Source organism: Podarcis bocagei, assembly GCF_964188305.1.
Source record: "Podarcis bocagei genome assembly, chromosome: W".
Taxonomy (NCBI): Eukaryota; Metazoa; Chordata; class Lepidosauria; order Squamata; family Lacertidae; genus Podarcis; species Podarcis bocagei.
In genome coordinates this window covers 81,929,809-81,947,868 of record NC_138131.1, presented here as the reverse complement: position 1 = coordinate 81,947,868, position 18,060 = coordinate 81,929,809, and the positions used below count along the sequence as shown (strand labels likewise).

Below are 18,060 nucleotides of genomic sequence, written 5' to 3'. Positions count from 1 at the left end.
GGGATGTTCCCTGGGAAACTTGGCCATTCAGACATAACATGTGTGTGTGTGTGTGTGTGTGTGTGTGTGTAGAATGGTTGCCTCAGATGCTGAGGAAGGGGTGAGGCAAAGGGGTACATAGGCCCATACAGCACTCCTCCTTTTTTCGATCCATTAGCAAGATAGAAGGTTGCCTTATTTGGAGACAGACCATCTGGCTCATTGCTCTCTGCACTGACTGGCAGCAGCTCTCCAGATTTCAGCCTACGGTCTCTCTCAACCCTTCCTGGAGACGTCAGGAATTGAAGCTGGGTCCCTCTGCTTGCAAAAGATGCTCTCTTCCCCTTCTTCTGCCTGGCTGTGGCCTACCTTTGCTCTAATGGGTGTGTAGAAAGCAGGGAGTACCTGCGCCTTGTTAAAGTCTGCCTGCCACAAAGACTTCAGAAGAGGTCTCAACTGCGAAGCCCCAACACTCGCAGCAGCAGCAGCAGCTGTAGAAACCCCGTCAAGGGAGGGTAAGTCTCTCTCTCTCTCTCTCTCTCTCTCTCTCTCTCTCTCTCTCTCTGCCTTCCAAATTCCCATCTCTTAAACGGTCCTTGCGACGAACGGGCTGTGGGTGTGTAAATGAGCACTTTAACGTGAAGAGGGCGAAGGAACCTCCTCCAGGGCAGTTTATGCTGGACGCTTGTCTAAGGCTGCTTGTCTAAGGCTGAGGAACTCCTTCGCTCACACGAAGGCGCAGCCAGAATGCCCGAGGAGGCAGGCGCGCGCACCTCCGACGATCCGCGATCTGCTGGAGAGCTCACGGCGCCGTCCCGGGAGCGCAGCTTTCTCCCCACGAGGAGGATCCCTGCTTACTGGCCCCAAGCCCGCGAAGTCTCAGCAGGGGCGGCTGGGCGGTTTCTAGCCGGCGGCGGCAGCAGCAGCAGCAGCCTTTCCACCAGCCGGGCTGCCAGGCAAAGCGCTCGGCGGCGAAGTAGTAGACGAGCGGGTTGAGGCTGGTGAGGGCCATGGTGAGCCGGCGGGCCACGTAGGTGGCGCGAAGGAGCGGGCAGCCGCCCAGCACGCCGGCGCGACCCAGCGTGTGCACCACTTGCACCAGGTGATAGGGCGCGAAGCAGACCAGGAAGACGCCCAGAACCACCAGCACCGTGCGCAGCGCCTTGCGCCGCACCGCTCGCGAGCCGGGCTGCATCCCCGGCAAGGAGCGGGTAGCAGATGCCGATGAGGAAGAGCGGCAGCAGGAAGCCCACGGCAGCGGCCAAGAGGAGGCTGACGGAGGAGATGCGCCCCCGCCAGGAGCTGGAGGAGAAGTTCTCCAGGCAAGCGGTGCGGCCGTCGGGGAAGCGGAGCGCCAGGTACAGGACGGCGGCGACGAGCACCGCCCACACCCCGAGGGCGGCCGCCACCCGGTAGCGCAGCTGCCGGAGCCGGAGGTGGCGCAGCGGGTGTACCACGGCCACGTAGCGCTCCAGGCAGATGCAGGCCAGGAAGAGGGAGCTGCCGTACAGGTTGGCGAAGAAGAGGCAGCCGGTGACCTTGCACAGCGCCTCGCCGAAGACCCAGTCGTTGCGCAGCGCGTGGTAGGCAATGCGGAAGGGCAGCGTTAGCACGAAGAGCAGGTCGATGGCGGCCAGGTTCACCAGAAAGACGTTGGCGGGCTCCGTGGCGGACTTGGCGCGGAAGAAGTAGCCCAGGACGAAGAGGTTCCCCACCAGGCCCAGGGCGAAGACCAGGCTGTAGACCACGGGGAAGAGCAGGTACTGGAAGTCGGCGCTCTCCAAGCAGCCGGAGGTGGGGCTGCTGCTGTTCCACGCGGAGCCACCAGAAAGCGGCACGGAGAGGGTCTTCGGCGGCCGCTGGGAAAAAACGAAAGAAAACCGCTTATTCATTCATTTATTCACCCTTCATCCGTATTGCTCAGGGCGGTTCACAAAATAAAAATGAAATATAAAAAACACAAAATACATAACAAAAATTAAAACAAAAACAAACCAAGACTCTCCCACTCCCTCAACACATTGAAAAGGCCAAGCACGCACTCGGCGGCCTGTTCGCGGGGCTGGTTCCGCGGCTCTCCGAGGCTCACACTTCTCCCACCCACCCTAGAGCTACTGAGCAGCTCCGAAGCAAGGAGCCACCCAGAGAGCGACCGCCTCTTGTCCCCTCTCTGTCCAATGTAGCCGTCAATCTGGAGAAACCTTCAGCTGCGGGGAGCCAGCAGAGAGCGCTCTTTCCTTTTGTTTTTGTGGTGCACTGACTGGGGTGATGGTGCCCTGAAATTTTGCCTGCTGCAACCTCCTTTCCCCTCTTTTAGATGGCTCTTTGTTTATCGTTTTTCAGCCCCGCTTTGCCTGGTTCTTAGCTCTCTCCCCCCCCCCCCCAATTTTAGATAACTTCCAAGCCTTTCGAATTATTTGACAATCTTGACTCTCCTTTTTACCCTGAACCCCTTTCTTAGGATTCTGCGGTGCTTGGAGATGCTCTGTCCATGGCTGCTTGGCCATGATGGCTATGTTCTACCTAAATAGCTTGAGGCAAGAATGCTTCCGAATCCCAGTTCCCGGGAAGCGCAAGAGAGGAGAATGCGCTTGGGCCTGAATCCGGCTCGCAGGTTTTCTTTGGGGGTATCTGGTCGGCGGCTCTTCTGTCCTAGATTGTCCCTCCTTAAAGGAAGCCTCAAATCCTGACATCTCCGCATTTCGCCCAGTTGAGACTGGGGGCGGGGGGGGGGAGGCCGTGGTCTTCTTCTTCCTGCAGAGGACGCTCTCTCTCTCTCTCTCTCTCGGGGCTCACAGGCAGTCCCTCCCTCCGCGGAGGCTGGTGGAGCTATGGCTGAGCCCCTTGGAAAGGAAGCGGGGAGGGGGCGAGAGGTGGGCAGGTGGGAGGGAGCGCGGGCCGTCGAGGGGGTGGGACTGCCTTTCTTCCCCCCTCCCGGCTGTCCAGGGTGCTGATGACCCTCCTGGAGGTTCTCGCTTCCTAGAAAGCCGTCTCCGCCGCCCTCCCCAAGCCCCTGGAGCAGAGTTGACGCCTTCCTCCCCATGGGACCCAGGAGTCCTGCCGTCGGGGCCAAACGAGTCCTGCCGCCCTCTCCCTGCCTCACCTTGGCTCCCAGCCAAGCAACCGACGCCCCCAGCCCCACTGCCTCCTACCTCCAGGACCTCCATGTGGGTCTCTGTCCGCCTGCCTGCCCTGCCCTGCGGCTGCTGCTGCTGCTACCCGGCAACTCAAGGCCCCCTTGCGCAACCTCAACCCCTCCAGGCACATTCCGGGAAGGTTCGCCTCCGACCCACTTCCTCCCCCCGCCCTCCGGCGTCTCCGGCTGGGGAAAAACTACAAGCCGCGTCTCTCGCCAGCCCCTTCCCTCTTCCCTGCATGGGAGGAGAAGCCCCATAACTGCTATTGATTCTGCGATTTATGTTGTGTTTGTCTGTCTCTGGAAGGTGAAGAACTTAGTGAAAATAAAACTGCTGCTATCCGTTCCTTGTACCAATATATGGTGCCACCGCTTCTGCAATGCTGTGTGCAGTGCCGGTCGGCTTACCTCAGAAAGGATACTGTATTGCATAGTTGGAAAATGGTCAGAAAAGGGCCACCAAAATGATAAAGTGGAGGAGAAGGCTTCCCTATGAAGAAAGGTTGCAGCGTCTGGGACTTTTTAGTTTTTTGAAGTCAGTTTTTTAAATTAAACTTTATACAGTATACATATATTCAAGATTCCAAATTTGTTTTACATTTCTCTTTAAACTTTGACTTCCCGCCGTTCCCTCCATGATGTTCTTAATCCCATCCCATTTACATAACGCATTCTAATAAACTTTCTGCTAAAACGTATTTCGTATATTATCAATCGTCAATCGCTGCTCATATTTCAAATCCTGCTTGCGATTTCATCTGCTTATTTTTTCAGATATTTCCAAAAGGGCTTCCATTCTTCATGACTAGTCCCTCATGTTGCTTTCTTGGTTTTGCTGTTAGTTTCGCCAGCTCCGCATAGGGATTTTTTAGTTTAAAGAACATTCAAGTAAGAGGCGACAGGACAGAAGTTTATAAAATTATGCATGGCATGGAGACATGGGCATAGCCAGGCTTTTGATGGGGGGCAGGCTTCTGCTGGGGGGGAGAGAGAACCTCAGGTAATGCTTTTCAATAATATTTGAGGAATGGGGGGGGGGGCTCTCCTTGGCTATGCCCAGGCATGGAGAAAGTGGAAAGTTTTTCTCCCTCTCTCGTGACCCTGGAATACAAGGGCATCCGTCCAATGAAGATGTCTTCTAAAAGTCTGGTAGTTGTTTTTTTCCTTTGACATCTGCTGGGAGGGTGTTCCACAGGGCAGGCACCGAAAAGAAAACTCCCATCTCCGTCTGAAAATAATCTGTAGCAACAATTATTCATAATCTGCACTCCAGAATAAACCCAGCTGTATTTAGCATGCAGTGGTAAGTGGTATTTAGCATAGAGTGGTAGATTCGTAATCTGGGGAACCGGGTTCGCGTCTCCGCTCCTCCACATGCAGCTGCTGGGTGACCTTGGGCCAGTCACACTTCTCTGAAGTCTCTCAGCCCCACTCACCTCACAGAGTGTTTGTTGTGGGGGAGGAAGGGAAAGGAGAATGTTAGCCGCTTTGAGACTCCTTCGGGTAGTGATAAAGCGGGAAATCAAATCCAAACTCTTTTCCTCTTCACCAAGATGACACATTCCCTTCATCTTCCTCCCTAGCCCAGCTTTCAAATCTGAACCAACTCAGACAGTGCAATATGACTCTTATAATGATCGTCTAATAATCCAAATTAGTATTTCTCCAGTTTCTAGGTCCAGTTTTTATAAGGCCTTTTAAAAACTGTTCCAACAAATCTCAGCCAAGTCACAATGGAAAACTATGGTCTCTTATAATGTTCATCCAATCCTGCTTCCTCTTCTTTCTTCTTTTCCTAATCTTTGGACATTTTAATCCACTGGGGATGGGGAAGCAGGCATCTTAATTCCCTTTCCTCAAACGAGATCACAGCTTGCCTTGTTCACCGTTTCCGGAGTTGCTTTGCATTCTCTGCCTCTCATTCCCACACCAGCTCAGCCCAACCTCCTCTTTCCCTGGGGCTCTTTCTCTTTCCTCCTGGGACGTGTATACCTGAGAAGAGATCCAAGATTTAGAACCTCAAAGTCAAAGTGAGAGCATTTGGGTCAAAATTAAGGGAGAGAAGAATAACAGAGACCTCATTGTGGGAGTTTACTACAGATCCCCAAGCCAAATGGAGGACATAGATGATGCCTTCCTGGAACAGATGGCCAAGCATGCAAAAGGAAGGGAGATAGTAGTAATGGGGGACTTCAATTACCCGGATATTTGTTGGATGTCAAACTCAGCCAAGAGCATAAGGTCAAACAGATTCCTCACTGGCCTTGCAGACAACTTCATTGTCCAGAAAGTGGGAGAAGCAACAAGAGGAACAGCCATTTTAGATCTGGTCCTAACCAATGTTGATGACCTGGTTAGTGGGGTAGAAGTGGAAGGATCATTAGGCGCGAGTGATCATGCTCTTCTGAAGTTTACTATACAGCAGAAAGGAGCAGCCAAGCATACTAGGACTCAATTTCTTGACTTTAAGAAAGCCGACTTCATAAAACTTAGGGAAGTGCTGGGTGAGATCCCATGGACAGTAATACTAAAAGGAAAGGGAGTTCATGATGGCTGGGAGTTTGTTAAGAGGGAGATAGTAAAAGCACAACGTCAGGCAATACCAATGAGACGAAAACATGGAAGGTGCCTAAAGAAGCCAGGGTGGCTATCTAAAGAACTTTTAACTGAGTTAAGATTAAAAAAGGATGTGTACAAAAAATGGAAAAGGGGGGAAACCACCAAAGAGGAATTCAAACAAATAGCCAGCACGTGTAGACACAAAGTCAGAAAAGCTAAAGCACAGAATGAACTCAGGCTTGCTAGAGAGGTTAAAAGCAACAAAAAAGGCTTTTATGGGTATGTTCGTAGCTAAAGGAAGAACAAAGAAACAGTGGGGTCACTCAGAGGAGAAGATGGTGAAATGCAAACAGGGGACACAGAAAGGGCTGAACTCCTCAATGCCTTCTTTGCCTCAGTCTTCTCCGATAAAGAAAACAATGCCCGACCTGAAGAATTTGGAGCAAATGATTCAGCAAAGGAAACACAGCCCAGTATAACTAAGGAGATAGTACAAGAATACTTGGCTAGTTTAGATGTATTCAAGTCTCCAGGGCCAGATGAACTGCATCCAAGAGTATTAAAAGAACTGGCAGATGTGATCTCAGAACCACTGGCAGTAATCTTTGAGAATTCCCGGAGAACAGGCGAAGTCCCGGCAGACTGGAGGAGGGCAAATGTTATCCCTATTTTCAAAAAGGGGAAAAGAGAGGACCCAAATAATTACCGCCCAGTCAGTCTGACATCAATAGCAGGGAAGATTCTGGAGCAGATCATTAAGCAAACAGTCTGTGAGCACCTAGAAAGGAATGCTGTGATCACCAATAGTCAGCAAAATAAGTCATGTCAGACTAACCTGATCTCGTTTTTTGACAGAATTACAAGCCTGGTAGATGAAGGGAACGCAGTGGATGTAGCCTACCTTGATTTCAGCAAGGCATTTGATAAGGTGCCCCATGATATTCTTGTAAAGAAGCTGGTAAAATGCGGTCTTGACTATGCTACCACTCAGTGGATTTGTAACTGGCTGACTGACCGAACCCAAAGGGTGCTCATCAATGGTTCCTCTTCATCCTGGAGAAGAGTGACTAGTGGGGTGCCACAGGGTTCTGTCTTGGGCCCGGTCTTATTCAACATCTTTATCAACGACTTGGATGATGGACTCAAGGGCATCCTGATCAAATTTGCAGATGACACCAAACTGGGAGGGGTGGCTAACACCCCAGAGGACAGGATCACACTTCAAAACGACCTTGACAAATTAAAGAACTGGGCCAAAACAAACAAGATGAATTTTAACAGGGAGAAATGTAAAGTATTGCACTTGGGCAAAAAGAATGAGAGGCACAAATACAAGATGGGTGACACCTGGCTTGAGAGCAGTACATGTGAAAAGGATCTAGGAGTCTTGGTTGACCACAAACTTGACATGAGCCAACAGTGTGACGCGGCAGCTAAAAAAGCCAATGCAATTCTGGGCCTCATCAATAGGAGTATAGCATCTAGATCAAGGGAAGTAATAGTGCCACTGTATTCTGCTCTGGTCAGACCTCACTGTGCTGTTTTATTGGCCGTGACCCCCGCTAATTGATTTACAAACCTCGATTAGCGGTTTATTGCTGCCCGGCACGCTTCCACCCCAGCTCTTCCGTCACGGTTCAGCAGAGCTTCGCACAGCGTTGTAAACTGTCACCTGCTGGATTCAGCTCCCAGACAAACACACAGAGTCCCGTTTGTCTCTATACAGCATTTATTTCCAACATTTCTCAGGTATTTCCAGGGCTAGTTGCAGCCATCACTGCCCTGCGTCTGTTCCCCACAGCTCACATAGTGGGACTGACAAACATTTCCCGAAGCTCCTCCCAAGCTTCTAAAATTGACGTCAGAATGGTGAGGCATCATGGGACCAACTTAACCAGTTAAGTTCCAACTCCAACACCCCCTTGCATCACATTCTGACAAGACTCTTTTGAGTTCAACACCTTCCCCTTTGCCTTGTGCTCCTTTCCAGCATCTTTCCCAGGCACCTGTTGAACCCCTTCAACATCCCCAGAATCACACTGTGCGACACTTTTCCACGCACCCGTGACCTGAAACCCCTCTGACCCACTTGGGCCAGCAGTTGTGTCTTCTCCGTCAGACCTTTCCCCCTCTGACTTGACAACCCGTCCGTGAGCTTTCTCCATCACGTTTACCAGAGATGAAGCCTCACACCTGGACACTCCATTTCACAACCCTTGGAGATGCCCAAACCTGCCCTGACCCCTGACCCTGGACCTGGTCCCCATCACCGGGATCTGAACCCTGATTCTGGACCTTGTCCCCGTCACCGGGATCAGTCTCTGCCTCCCTCTCCTCCCCTTGAGGAGACTTTGCACCCGTCACCTCGTGACGTATTTCCTTTTCCTTGAAAAACTTCTCCAGAGCAGACCCAGTAAACTGTGACCCTCGGTCGCTCTTGAACCCTTGCACCCTGGTGGAGAAACTTCGTTCCACCTTTGCAACCCAATGCTGGATCAGTTGCGTCACCTCCCCCTCTGATTTGAGAGAGAAACACCAGCCAACCTGGCTGTGGTCACCTGTCAGCGACAGCACATACCTGGCCTCATCCAGACTCTCAGACCTCTTGGGTCCTGACAGATCTGTGAGAACCAGCCCAAAGGGCTCTTTGGTTACCCTCCCAAACCCGGGAAAACCAAGCACCTTTGCACCTTTGCATGCCCTGCACCCTTGGGACCTCCCACATTGTGTGATTTTACACCCTTTTGTGCACCTGTGCAACTTTTGCACATGACTGGGAACCTTAGCACACTGCACCTGTGCTTTACCAGCATTCCCACAACCCTCCAGAGGTGTCTCCAGAACAAAGACGTTGTTCTCCCTCTGCACGTTGACCCGTTGTCTCCCTCCTCTGAAAATGGAACAGGTGTCATTTTCAAAACGAGCATTGTATCCCTGCTTCTTTAGAGCTGATACATATAAAAGACAACACTTCAGTCCCGGCACAACGTAGAACTTTTGCTCCTCCTGGAAAGAAAAGAACACGTTAGCCACCACACCACAGACTGATTTTTGTGTTCCGTCTGTGAACCTAACAGTCATCCCTGTCAAAACAGCCCTGCATTTCCGCAGCTTCCCAGCAGATGTCTCTGGAATCAAATCGCAATTAGCAGCAGAGCCAATAACAACACTCTGCTCTGGCCTTGTCCCACGAGTCTCTTGCTGGCACCTGGCAAGTTCACCAGCCTCAGTCTCACGCCTGGTTGTTTTTCCAGACCAGTTGCCATGGAAACCCAACTGGTTCCCATGGGAATTCAGCAGTTTGACCTTGACAACATCCTGCCGCGCCTGTGTGCTCCGGTGGGGGCAACTGCCACGCAGACGTTGAACTCCAGTGGAAAAACACTGCTCCCGGGCTCCTCCCAGCTGGCCTCCTTCTCCTTCTTCCGGAAAAGCACTCCTTGCCAGATCCGCCCCCTTTGAACCTCCACTTCTGATTTTCCCAAGGGGGCCCCAAGCTGTACTTACAAACGCACCAGCTCCTCCGGCTCCTCAGCTCCGTGGAGAAACGATACCTCAGCTGCTCTCAGCTCCTCTGGCTTTTCACGCAACACAGGCACTCTCTGCGGTTTGCAGCCAGCTGCTTTCAAACTCCGCAGCTGCTCCTTTGCCTCTTAACACCAGGCACAAAGTCCTTCCGCCTCCTGCCGGCCCCCTGCTCGACATCGCAGATCAAAGCTCCCGGCAGTATCTTCCGTGACAGTTTTACAAGCGATGATGATCCATAACCTGTGCTGTTTTATTGGCCGTGACCCCCGCTAATTGATTTACAAACCTCGATTAGCGGTTTATTGCTGCCCGGCACGCTTCCACCCCAGCTCTTCCGTCACGGTTCAGCAGAGCTTCGCACAGCGTTGTAAACTGTCACCTGCTGGATTCAGCTCCCAGACAAACACACAGAGTCCCGTTTGTCTCTATACAGCATTTATTTCCAACATTTCTCAGGTATTTCCAGGGCTAGTTGCAGCCATCACTGCCCTGCGTCTGTTCCCCACAGCTCACATAGTGGGACTGACAAACATTTCCCGAAGCTCCTCCCAAGCTTCTAAAATTGACGTCAGAATGGTGAGGCATCATGGGACCAACTTAACCAGTTAAGTTCCAACTGGAGTACTGTGTCCAGTTCTGGGCACCGCAGTTCAAGAAGGACACTGACAAACTGGAACGTGTCCAGAGGAGGGCACCCAAAATGGTCAAAGGCCTGGAAACAATGCCTTATGAGGAACGGCTAAGGGAGCTGGGCATGTTTAGCCTGGAGAAGAGGAGGTTAAGGGGTGATATGATAGCCATGTTCAAATATATAAAAGGATGTCACATAGAGGAGGGAGAAAGGTTGTTTTCTGCTGCTCCAGAGAAGCGGACACGGAGCAATGGATCCAAACTACAAGAAAGAAGATTCCACCTAAACATTAGGAAGAACTTCCTGACAGTAAGAGCTGTTTGACAGTGGAATTTGCTGCCAAGGAGTGTGGTGGAGTCTCCTCCTTTGGAGGTCTTTAAGCAGAGGCTTGACAACCATATGTCAGGAGTGCTCTGATGGTGTTTCCTGCTTGGCAGGGGGTTGGACTCGATGGCCCTTGTGGTCTCTTCCAACTCTATGATTCTATGATTCTATGATTCTAAGATTTTGACCGGGAAAGGATTTTCGTCGTTCTGCTTTGGAATATGTGATGTGTCTGGTCTTTTTTTATACTTGCTGCTTCATGATTTGGCAAGCCTCAAGGAGAAACAATCAATTAATTAAGCAGAATGCAAGTGGAACTTTAGGAAAAAAAACCTTGAGAACTTGATGTTTAATGGTGTGGTCCTTTGTGGAGGGCTCTAATTAGAATGGGCAAGGTATCAACTTGTTTGAAGATATAAAGGGACTTTGTTCAAAGACATGATTACATTAAAAAAACCAAAAAACCTCTCTCAAAGGTGGCTGAAGACAACTGACGGATTACAACTGGGGAATATTTCACACAGGAAACCACATCTGTTTGCATGGATTTTTGTCATATATGGATTTATAAAAGTGAAGGTGAATCTTTGATCTTTGTAAGCTTCCCTTAGGGCTCAGGGGGAGCAAGCTTGGATTGTAGAGGGACCAAATAATTATTGACTGCGAAATATATCCCATGTGTCAGGGGCTCAGGAGCAGAGGGAGAGAGGAAATGGAGAGCGAAGGGGAAGAATCTGAGGGCAGCGTTGGGGAGTATGACAGTGACCCGAGAGATTCCATGAGCTTCTCCAGCGGATCGGAAGATTCCCAGAAGGAGGCGCCGATGGTCAGGGCAAGGGGGGTCCCAGGGGGGACACACCAGAAACAGGGGGCCAGCGGGGACTCCCAAAGCAGCAGCGGGAGATCAGGACCAGTTTCCCCACCAGAGCGTAGTGGTGATGGTGTTTCCTGCTTGGCAGGGGGTTGGACTCGATGGCCCTTGGGGTCTCTTCCAACTCTAGGATTCTATGATTCTATGATTCTATGAAGAGTCCCATGTGTCAGGGCCAGCGTCTCCTCCAGCAGGGAGAGGAGATGAGTCGGGACTGACCACGCCTCTGTCGGAGAGTGGGGGAACGGAGGGGAGGTCAGGTCCAGCTAGCCCCCCCGAAGGGGGAAGCAGTGACAGGAGCAGTGTAATGGTCAGGAGGAAGGTTGCCGGCTGGGCGCTCGCGCCAAGTTCGAATGTACAGGCGCGGGGGACAGCAGAAAACCCGGATTGGGAGGCAGGTCCTAAAGCCCGCCGGAGACAGGGGGAAGACTCAGGGGACTCAGCGTCAGATGAGTCTAGGAAGGGCGAGACCCCAGCTGACAGGCGGAGCCAGAGGAGGAAAGAGCAAAGGACGAGGTGGAGCAAGGCTAGAGTCTTAAACTGGTGTCTGGGGGGAGGAGATTCAGACGGAGCTTCGACGGTCTAGAGTTTCAGACGTAGAGCTGCGCGCTACGGTTGTGAAGGTGAAACTGAACTTCAATAAAGACTTTTGTATATAACAACGAACTGGCGTTGGTCCTTTGTGAGCTGGGACCTCGGGCAGCTCTGACAACCGTCTTTTTGTTTCCATATGCGTTGAAAGAAGACGAATAAGCTTTGATTGGGCTTATTACAATTCGCATGGTGTTTTTTGGATGTGCACCGGAATCACCACCGACCTAAGCCAAAGGGTGTTTTGGGTGCCATCTACATAAAAAAAAGATGATAAAGCTCTGATCGGTTTTATTTCAAATTGGTGTTTTGGGGATTAGAAAGCACGTTCACTCAAAAATAGCAGAGTGACATTTTTGTTATCAGCCCAAATCAAGCATAAGTGTTTCGGTTCTATGTCAATAGAAGGAGGACGAATAAACTTGGATTGTTCTTTCGTGGTCATTCACCCGAACCCGAACCCTAACCCTAACCTTAACCTTCAGCAGTCTAGAGTTTCAGAAGTAGAGCTGCGTGCCGCGGCTGTGAAAGCAAAACTGAACTTAATAAAGACTTTTGTATATAAGAACGAACCGGCGTTGGTCCTTTGTGAGCTGGGACCTCGGGCAGCTCTGACACCACGGTATTGTCTGTTACAGAAGATTATTTGGTTTGGGAAAATATCAGTTCATTGAAAGACATGAAAGACCACTATGTCTTCATTTTAACTAAACAAAAGAAAGGTGGAAGACAGCCCAGAGTCCTGGAAGATAAGACGGTGGAATGAGAAGGGACTGCGCCAAAAGCAGTGGATGGACAACAACAGGAAGAAGAAAATTTTCCTCTTGCATGTTAATTTACATATAGTTCCATTAAATACTATGAAAGTCACATACCAGTGGCTGTCAAGATAAGATAAAGGATTAAGATTGGTATGATATTGGGAATACATAAGAGAGAGAAAAGCAGGAACAAGAAACAAAAAATTTCTCCTGACAAGCCAAAACATGGGAAGTCTCTTTATATCATTCAGAATGTTTAACTGCTTTTATTATTTGTACAGTGGTACCTTGGTTTAAGACCAGACTAGTTTACGACCATTTTGGATTACGACCAACTCAAACCCAGAAGTGCGTGCCTCGGTTTGCGACCTTTTTTGGATATTATGAACCGAGTGAAACGGGACAAACCCCAGAAACCTGAAAAGTGGCAAACATTACTTTGATACCCAGACAAGATAAGGACATAGCAAATCCTAGAAATGTCCGACCGATTTCATTATTAAACTGCGACTATCAACTGCTTGCAGCAATATAAGCAAACAGACCTTAAAAAGTTATGAATGATTGAATGCATCCCCGGCTGGCAGTTAAAAGATAATGTTAGAAATCATAATATATCCAGCTGGCTCAGTGGAAGGAAGCAGTATTTTCCGGTTCCTGCCCTCAAGACTTTAGCCGTGACATTTTGTCCCACTGCCAGAAAAGCACCTCTAGCTCCCTCGTTTCTGTGGCAACGCTTTTTGGGATGTGGTTCTTTGCAGGCCCATTTGTATTTCAATAAAGGCCTATCTTTCCACTTGGAGACTTCCTCCTTTTTGGGGGGGTTTCTGTGGGTAACCTCCAGTCTAGGAAACTCTTTTTGAATTTATCCTACATATATGAGACTGAAACACTATAAATATTGGTAGAAACAACTCTACTGTGAAGTTCAGTTTACAGATGGGGGGGGGGGATATTCCAAAGCAGAGCCCATCTTTTTCACGGGATCCAACTGTTACAGAAATTATGGGGGGGGGCACATCTTTAAAGTTGTTAAATGTTACAAATATTATGCATAAAGGTATACTTTCGACTTAACAGCTCAGGGATGTTACCTAGCTTAAAAATCATATAAAATCAACTCCTTTGCCATTTTCCTTCATTCCACTGCCAATTTGCTTCACTGGCCAAGGACTTGGAAAGCACTCGGTCCCCACCATAATCCCTCAAGCGGGAGGTCACATATGCAAAGGAAGGTACTCATAGGTGTCAATCGCTGGGCAAAGGCACTCCTCCGGACTTGCCCAGGTGGCAGACTATGCAGACCCAAGTTCTATTGTCCCTTTGTAGCAGGTGCTTAGAATGTACTTCCCAACACATATCCTGTATCCGCCTGTTGCCCCAACACATTCCTCCTAGTTGATCATGTATAACCCTCCCCTTTTCTGATGTAGGAATGATGTAGCGATGATGCTTAATGAACTGTATGCTGGGATAAGATGGAACCTTTGAAAAGTCCTTGTCACCCCATCCTTGGGATTCAAAATTCCTCTTTGACCCTGTTGCGCAATAAACTTTGGTCTACAGCAATTTGCTCCAGTTGGTGGCTGGACTCCTTCCTTTATTCTGGCTCTGCCCAACCAGCTGGGGGACTGAGCAGCCTTGCACATAGATTTTCCCATAACACTTCTTAAACTTGGGACTGTCTGCATGTGACCCCATCTCTACAGCTCCCATAAACACCACAGAGAAGGTGGCCGGAGCCTGAAAGGCGAAAGCCTAGGCCTCGAATGCAGGTCTCAGGGATGCTTCCCCAGTTTCCCCCGTGGAGACCTGGGACCCCTTCTCCTTCGGAAGGGACCTCCGAGGAGGAAGCCAGGGCAGATATAAAGTTCCTTTCCCCACTTGCCAGGAGCCTGAGCTCCATTTGGGGTCCCTCCTTCCGCACCCCAAGGTTCCTCCAAGGCCTTGGGGAAGGAAACTGAGGCAGACTCTGCTTGTTCCCCAGGGCCCTGGGCAATTTCCCTAGAGTCCCCCCCCCCACTGCCTCCTGAGACCCGCAGGGATCCGGAGTGGGAGCGACTTCTCCTGTTCCGCCTGAGGGGGAGGAACAGAGGTCTTGGCCCATTTGGGGGGGCAAGCGAGGGCCATCCAGAAAGGGCTCCTGGGACCCCGAGGGGCCAGAAGGGGAGTCTCCAGCCTGGCCTTTCCCCTGTTCCTGCAGGTGGAGCCCTTCTCCTAGCGCTGACTCTTGGGGTGACAAAGGTGTCTTTGGCTGGGGAGGATAAACTAAGCGTCCCAGAATCCTTTTCGTGAGGCGGAGGAGAGGATGGGCTCCAAAAGGATGCCTTCTTTGGGGGGGGGAGGGTTAGTCAGCCAAAATCAATAGATGGGGGGCGGTTCAAAGAGGGCTTGGAGCCCCTCTCAACCTGGCAGAGAAAAACACCCCCCCACTCCCTCCCTCCCCCCCCCGGCTGCTGCTCTCCTCTCTTCCCGGCTCAATCCACCCACTTCCGGGTTCTCTCTTGCCCTCACCCAATCGCCATGCACAGAGCACCCTGCTCCCCTCCAATTCCTGACCGGTCTGGAAGTGAAGCTGCGGAGGAGGCCCAGGAGGCGGTCCCAGGAGCTCCCCCTTCCACAACAACCCTGCCAGGCTGGCCTCTGGCATGTCGCCCCCTTTCCAGCAGGCGAAGCTGCAGGGACCACTCACTTCCTGGCCCTCCAAAAATGGAGGAGGCCTTGGACCCTGGATGAGCCTGAGAGGAGCCTTGAGGGGGGCAGAGAGGGGCTCTTGCCCCTTCCCAGACTTCTCCTCCAACCATTTATTGCTACTGTTTATCAAACTTGGCCACCCTCACCAAACAGACCCACAGCATGCAGTTCTTTTCAAGGCGTGTTTATTCTCCAGGTTGGCTCTGCCCCACGGGGCTTACAGTTGTAGCAGGAACCCCCCCACCCCAATCATTCTGTTTGCACAAACTTCACACACACTCACACTCACACACTACATACGCCACATTTCTGTTATAAATTCATAGAAAATCAACCATACATCGGATTTGCACTGTTCCATTTTTTACTCCATGTGACAAAGACTATCAAAGGATCAAAGGGGGGTGCTTGGTTTCTGGTCAGCCATAATCTCTTCAGCATACCAGCACATCCACAGGAGCCCTGCCCAGTTGCTATGTCAACCCTGATAATCCCAGACAGAAGACAATCAAAATCACAAAGAACAGTGGATTCACCACGGGCTGAAACAAAGGACAATGATCAGATCTTCCCTCTGGGGGCAGGAAACTGCAAACTCCCCATTGTCACCTGGAAAAGTACTCATGGGGAGGGGGAAAGGAGGAACCAGCCAGGTGACAGGACACTCAGGTTACCACCACAACTCCTCCCTCAACCCCTCCTTTCTGTAATGAATGCATGATGTCAACCCTTTCTGTAACGTATGCATGATGTCAACCCCTCCTTTCTGTAATGTATGCATGATGTTTCTGGGGGTGGGCTTGACCTAGAGGAGGGGAATTTCAAAAGTTTTTATAAGGTCTTGCAGCCCATTGTTCTGGGTCTTTCCTCTCTCCTGCAAGTGAGGGGAACACCCTGATGCATCAGTTCAATAAAGGCCAAGCCTACAGGCTGCTGTTTTGCTCCAAGTTATCCTGGTTGGTGTCTTTGTTTTGTCCAAGGGAGCCCTCAGATTTTTCCGTTAACAGTTGGCGACCGCGACTCAGGGACACTTGGTTCTCCTGTAAAGGTGAGAGGGGAGATAGAAGGGATCGGGCGCCACTGGGCAACCTTAGCCCAGGGATCCTTCTTCCTCTCCCTGCCTCCTCTTTGCGGGCGGTAATCAATCGTCACCAAAAGCTCAACCAGGGGAGCAAAGGCAAGGTCAAGCCGGCTAAAAAGAAAAGGATCCTGAGATTTGCGGGGGACATCTTCGAACGTGAGTATGGTTTGAAGTCAAATACATTGGGAGGGGGGTGGAAAAGTAACGTCCCCACGACAGCCAGACTTTCCTTCTTTCATTTCTGACGGTATCCTTCGGAGTCGGCCGGGTACGTTCTCTCTCTCTCTCTCTCCTTTTTTCCCCCGATTCTCCCCCTCGGAGGGTGGCCAGGGAAATCGCGGAACTTTTCTGTCTGACGTTATCTCTCGGGGTCGTCTAGGAACGTCAAATCCTTTCCCTTTCTCTTCCCCAATTCCTTACGCGGAATGTGACCGGGGAAATTGTGGTACTATTACTGTTTTCCGATGTTCCCCCTCGGGGTCGTCCAGGAACGTCTTAATCTCTCTCTCCTTTTCTCCCCCGTTTTCCGTCTTGGAATTGAGTCCGGGAAAGCGTGGCTCCTTTACTGTTTCTCTGACGTCTTCCCTCGGAGGCGTCCCTACAATTTGTTTTCTCGACCCCCGATCTGGCACTGCACTGCACAGGCGTCCAGTAGGGAGCCCGAACTTAGTCCAAAAGGCTAGGCAGGAGGCTGTTGTGGAGGGTAGAAGGTAGAAGTTTTCGGGCCAGGTGTCCCGAGGTAGAAGTTTTCGGGCCAGGTGTCCCGTGGTAGAAGTTTTCGGGCCAGGTGTCCCGAGGTAGAAGTTTTCGGGCCAGGTGTCCCGAGGTAGAAGTTTTCGGGCCAGGTGTCCCGAGGTAGAAGTTTTCGGGCCAGGTGTCCCGTGGTAGAAGTTTTCGGGCCAGGTGTCCCGAGGTAGAAGTTTTCAGGCCAGGTGTCCCGTGGATGAAGTTTAAGTTCATGTATAAGATTTATTGAAATGAGTTTGTAGCTTGAAGATAAGTAGGAATTGTGTTAGTCAATGGTACTTTGAGTACTGAAAGGATCTTCTATCTGTCCCCCCTTTCTTTCCCATTGCCTTTCCTCCCTTGTGTGTGTGTTTCCACTCTTTCTGTCTTTAGCGTACTTCGTTAACGAAAAAAGCCCAATAATAACATATGAGAGAATGGGAGCTCGCTAAACACCCTAGCTGGACTCCTCCTGGCAACAAAGCTTCCATGAAGCCTTTTTGCCCCAGAGAGGACTCTAATATGCCCCTCCAGCTTGTCATTTCCAATTAGAGAAAAATAGAAATAAAATAAAGGGGCAAAAATGGTTAAGTTTGTGTTGTTAAACTGTAGCCTAGAGCTGGAACATGAAACTGTAAACTTAATGGTGCTCAGAAGGCAGTAGATATAATAACAGCCCAGCATTAGAGATCTTAGTTTCTCTTAAAAAAAAAAAAGAAGAATAAAATTAAAAAAAATGAATAAGAGATGTACTCAAAGATTTAGAAATATTTCAAGGGTTTGTATTTACATTGGCCTTGGCATCCACAGACTGTTCTTAAATGCACATAGTTTTAAATTGCAAGCTTGCTTCAAAATTTTAAATCTAAGAAAGCCATGTTGCGCCTTATCAATCTTAAAACAAAACAAAATGGAGAATGGAGTGTGCAAATGTTTGTTATTTGAGAGAGGCTCTAAAAGAGAGTTTCCCTCCCAAGTGGTGAAATCCTGTATACGTGCTACTTGTGTTCTGAAAGGGGGATTACCCCACCTCTTTCTTCTAGTTTTAAGTGAGGAGGGTGATTCTAAGTCTAATGGCAAATGATGTTTGTTGTAACTTTTGAGTTTGTGAGAAGGTGAAGTTAACCTAATGTTTCTGCTGCAAAAGCCTAGTTGAGCACAACTGCTCTCTCAAACTAA

The 18,060-nt window shown here is 50.2% G+C and overlaps 1 pseudogene across 1 annotated transcript; it reads right to left on the bottom strand.

Moving 5' to 3' along the window:
* Positions 1-781: 781 nt before the first annotated feature.
* On the bottom strand, positions 782-3,186 carry LOC308578219 (lysophosphatidic acid receptor 6-like; annotated as a pseudogene). Its single transcript has 2 exons — positions 3,132-3,186; positions 782-1,838 (listed from the first exon to the last, which is right to left on the bottom strand). The product of its transcript is annotated as a lysophosphatidic acid receptor 6-like (transcript).
* Positions 3,187-18,060: the final 14,874 nt, after the last annotated feature.